This window comes from Triticum aestivum, chromosome 3A, assembly GCF_018294505.1.
Source record: "Triticum aestivum cultivar Chinese Spring chromosome 3A, IWGSC CS RefSeq v2.1, whole genome shotgun sequence".
Lineage (NCBI taxonomy): Eukaryota > Viridiplantae > Streptophyta > Magnoliopsida > Poales > Poaceae > Triticum > Triticum aestivum.
The window spans coordinates 722133684-722139015 of record NC_057800.1 but is presented as its reverse complement, the minus strand read 5'-3'; positions in this window follow the sequence as shown (position 1 = coordinate 722139015).

Genomic DNA, 5332 nt, shown 5'->3' with positions numbered 1-5332 from the left:
GTCTTCATGTTGATCAGGTGCTGAAATGATAAGTTCTTCTTCAGGATGAGCTTCAGAAGGTATAATTTCTCCAGTTCCCATTAGCTTGATTGATTCACTGGATGGAACTTCATCTAGCACACTTGGCAGCTGCTCTCTTTGTGAACCGTTGGTCTCATCGAACCGCACATCCACTGTTTCAACCACTTTGTAATGAAAGAGATTGAAGACTCTGTAGGAGTGCGAATCCTTTCCATATCCAAGCATAAAACCCTCATGTGCTTTTGGTGCAAATTTTGAGGTGTGATGTGGGTCCTTGATCCAGCACCTTGCGCCAAATACTCTGAAGTAACTGACATTTGGCTTCTTGCCAGTAAGGAGCTCATAAGATGTCTTGTTCAGTAGCTTGTGAAGATAAACACGATTGATTGTATGGCATGCAGTATCAATGGCTTCGGGCCAGAATTTTCTTGGGGTCTTGTATTCATCTAGCATCATTCTGGCCATCTCAATTAGTGTTCTGTTCTTGCGTTCGACGACGCCATTCTGCTGTGGCGTGTACGGGGCTGAGAATTCATGTGTGATGCCCAAGGTATCAAGATATGTATCAAGGCCAGTGTTCTTGAATTCAGTGCCATTGTCACTTCTGATGTGCTTTATCTTGGCGCCAAAATTGTTCATAGCTCGATTGGCGAAGCGTCTGAAGACATCCTGCACTTCAGTCTTGTAAAGGATTATGTGCACCCAAGTATATCTAGAATAATCATCAACAATAACGAAGCCATAGAGGCAAGCAATAGTAGTTAGAGTTGAGTAATGAGTGGTACCGAAAAGATCCATGTGAAGCAGTTCGAAGGTGAGTAGTGTCATGATTGTCTTCGAGGGATGTTTGGCCCTCGTCATCTTCCCTGCTTCACAGGCACCGCATAAGTGGTCTTTCTTGAACTTGACGCCCTCGATGCCTATGACATGCTTCTTCTTCGCAAGGGTGTGGAGGTTCCTCATGCCAGCATGTCCAAGCCTCCGATGCCAGAGCCAGCATTCTGAAGCCTTTGCTAGAAGACATACTGCAAGTTGTGGCCCTGCTGAGAAATCTACCACATACAAATCATCTTTTCGATACCCTTCAAACACTAGAAACTTGTTAGATTCCATTAGTACAAGGCAACAATATTTTCCAAACATTACGATCATGTTCAAATCGCAAAGCATTGAGACAGACATTAAGTTGAAGCCAAGGGATTCAACAAGCATGACTTTATCCATGTGTTGATCCCTTGAGATTGCAACTCTACCTAGACCCAATACCTTACTTTTACCAGTGTCAGCAAATGTGATGTGGCTCTTGTCGGATGGACGTAAGGTTGAGTCCATAAGAAGACTTCTTTTGCCACTCATGTGATTTGTACACCCACTGTCAATAATCCATTCTGAAGACGCTGGTGTCGTACCCTACAGTGCAGTTAGGGGGATAGGCTTCACCAAGAGCATTGTGAAGCAAAAACATTTGACGAACCAGTGGGTTATGAAAGCTTAGATCCAGGTTAGGACTAATAGGGAGAGTAGCAAGCGATTCAGGTACGAAGTACATAGTAAGACCATTTGGGCATTTGATCTTGCGCCCTACAAGATGTTTAAGGTCCCCAGCAATAGCGTCAGACGATTTTGGTTTTCTGCTGGAGACCTTTCCCTGCAAAAGAGAGTTAAGCCTTCTTAACCACCCACATCTTCAAGGGTGGCTTAGAAGCAATAAGTCTAAGTGCAGCATCTGAGAATTTTGGCTTTGAAGCCTTAGCAAACAGTCTTGCAGGCGGACAATAGTACTCATAAGAATAAGTAGAATAGTTCTTGGTCTTATGAACATGGCGGTTTGATGAACCGCTCTCATATTCATATGCCTGAGTATGGTTTCCCTGCAAAACATTTGCGTTAGTGCGACTCAGGTGAGTCCTCTGTTTGTATGAAGCCTTTGGACCGTATGAAGCCTTTGGTCTGAGGTTTGTCTTCTTCAAGTGAGGTGTCATGAAGACATTCACAGGAAGATTTTCCAGACACCTTTTCGGAACCCAGATCTTCTTCATAGGCGGTCCATTCCTGCAGTTAGTACCAATGTACCTGGCAAACACTTCACCATTCTGATTCTTAAACAGTATATAGTTTGCATCAAAGGATTCATCAATGATAATGGGGTTAGCACAAGTGAAGCCAGATAGATTGGATGGATCTGCTGAAGGTTCCTTTGCAGCAACCCACATGGTTTTGGGGTACTGCTCAGGTTTCCAGTAAGAGCCATCTGCATTCATTTTCCTTACGAACCCTACACCCTCTTTCCTAGGGTTTCGGTTCAGAATCTGCTTTTTCAGGACATCACATAGCGTCTGATGCCCTTTAAGACTTTTGTACATCCCTGTTTCAAGCAATGTCTTCAACCTAGCATTCTCATCAGCAATAGCGGTGGTATCCTCAGCAGAGGGGTTAGTTACCGCATCAACAGTTGAAGATATTGCAACAGCAGTAGCAGTAGAACATTCAGCAACAGAAGTAGCATTATCACGCTCAATGCATTTAAGACATGGTGGTTCAAATCCTTCCTGAGCGGGACTGATCTGTTTGGCGCGAAGTGACTCGTTTTCCGTTTGAAGATCTTCATGAACCGCTCTCAATTTCTCAAGATCTTGCTTCCTTTGAAGATAATCATAGGAAAGCTTTTCATGAGTTGTTGAGAGAGTTTCATGACGACTTTCAAGTTCCTGATACTTAACGTGAAGATTTTTTATGTCTTCAATTAAGGATTCAGATCGAGTCATTTCAGCACCTAACAGATCATCGCTTCTGTCTAACAGTTTTTGAATATGTTCCATAGCTTTCTGTTGTTCAGTTGCAATTTTAGCAAGTGTTTTGTAGCTAGGTTTTGAACCACAATCAGAGTCATCGTCACTAGATGTTTGATAGTGAGTAGTGCGTGTGTTTACCTTGGCACCGCGTGCCATGAAGCAGTAGGTAGAAGCGGAGTAGTCCTTGTCATTTGCATCAGTGTCGGTGATGAAGTCATTGTCTTCAGTGTTGAAGATGGACTTGGCAACGTATGCTGTAGCCAGACTTGCGACGCCTGAGTCGGATTCCTCCTCAGACTCCACCTCCGCCTCCTCAGAAGCAGACTCCTCCTCTGAATCCATTTCCTTGCCAACAAACGCACGTGCCTTGCCAGATGAGCTCTTCTTGTGTGATGAAGACTTTGAGGAAGACTTGGAAGAAGACTTTGAGTATTTCTTCTTCTTCTTCTTGTCGTCAGAGTCATATTCCTTGCTCTTCTTCTTCTTTTTGTTCTCATTGTCCCACTGTGGACACTCAGAGATGAAGTGGCCAAGTTTCTTGCACTTGTGACATGTTTTCTTCTTGTAGTCATGAGCAGGAGCTTCATCATTCCTTGAACTTGATCGGGAAGACTTTCTGAAGCCTTTCTTCTTGGTGAATTTTTGGAACTTCTTGACAAGCATAGCAAGTTCCCTTCCAATGTCTTCAGGGTCATCAGAACTGCTGTCAGATTCTTCTTCAGATGAGGAGACAGCTTTTGCCTTCAAGGCACGAGTTCGCCCATAGTTTGGACCGTAGATCTCTCTTTTCTCCGAAAGCTGAAACTCATGTGTGTTGAGCCTCTCAAGTATGTCAGACGGATCGAGTGTCTTGAAATCAGGACGTTCTTGAATCATCAGGGCCAGGATGTCAAACGAACTATCAAGTGATCTCAGCAGCGTCTTGACGACTTCGTGTTTGGTAATCTCAGTGGCGCCGAGGGCTTGAAGCTCATTTGTGATGTCAGTGAGTCGGTCAAATGTGTGCTGGACATTCTCATTGTCATTTCGCTTGAAGCGGTTGAAGAGGTTGCGAAGGACACTGATTCTCTGATCTCTCTGGGTTGAGATGCCTTCATTGACCTTGGAGAGCCAGTCCCAGACCAGCTTGGATGTCTTCAAAGCACTCACACGGCCATACTGTCCTTTGGTCAGATGACCACAGATGATATTCTTGGCAGTAGAGTCCAGTTGAACGAATTTCTTGACATCAGCAGCAGTGACACCTTCTCCAGCCTTGGGAACGTCGTTCTCGACGACATACCATAGGTCGACGTCAATGGCTTCAAGATGCATACGCATCTTATTCTTACAGTAGGGATATTCAGTTCCATCGAGGACGGGGCGCGCAGCGGAGACTTTAATTATCCCTGCAGTCGACATAGCTAAAACTCCAGGTGGTTAAACCGAATCACACAGAACAAGGGAGCACCTTGCTCTGATACCAATTGAAAGTGCGTTATATCGACTAGAGGGGGGTGAATAGGCGATTTTTATGAAAGTCTTCAGAACATGGGAGTTTTGAAGACAAACGATAAAAATTAAACCTATTACCATGCAGCAGAAGGTAGGCTACACTAGGCAAACCATAGTCAAGTATTCAATGAAGTGAAAGCACAAAGACTAATAGCAGCTAGGTAGTAAGGATCAGGTAGGAAGATATTGTGAAGCCAAACAGAACACGCAGTCACTCAGTGAAGACAAATGATAGAGCAAACATACAATGACTTCACAAGGAGGAACAGTAAGTAAAGTGAAGTGAAGATGAAACCAGTGACTCGTTGAAGACAATGATTTGTTGAACCAGTTCCAGTTGCTGTGACAACTGTACGTCTGGTTGGAGCGGCTAGGTATTTAAACCTTAGGACACACAGTCCCGGACACCCAGTCCTGAACACGCAGCTCAGGACACCCAGTCCTCACCGTATTCTCCTTGAGCTAAGGTCACATAGACCTCGCCCAATCACTCTGGTAAGTCTTCAAGGTAGACTCCCAAACCTTCACAGACTTCGTTCACCGGCAATCCACAATGTCTCTTGGATGCTCAGAACGCGACGCCTAACCGGCTGGAGGATGCACAGTCCTCAAGTGTAATAAGTCTTCAGATCACACAGACAAGAAGACTTAAGTGATGCCCAATTCTCTCTGGCTCTGGGTGGTTAGGGCTTTATCCTCGCAAGGAATTCTCTCTCAAAGGCTTCGAGGTGGGTTGCTCTCAAACGACAAAAGCCGTACTTCAATCTGAGCAGCCAACCATTTATGGTTGTAGGGGGTGGGCTATTTATAGCCACTTGGCAACCCGACCTGATTTGTCCGAAATGACCCTGGGTCACTAAGGAACTGACACGTGTTCCAACGGTCAGATTTCAAACTCACACGGCAACTTTACTTGGGCTACAAGCAAAGCTGACTTGTCCGACTCTGGACAAGATTCGCTCTCATAGTCTTCACTCGAAGACATAGGTTTTTGGTTTAGGCATCACTTCAGTCATTCTGACTGG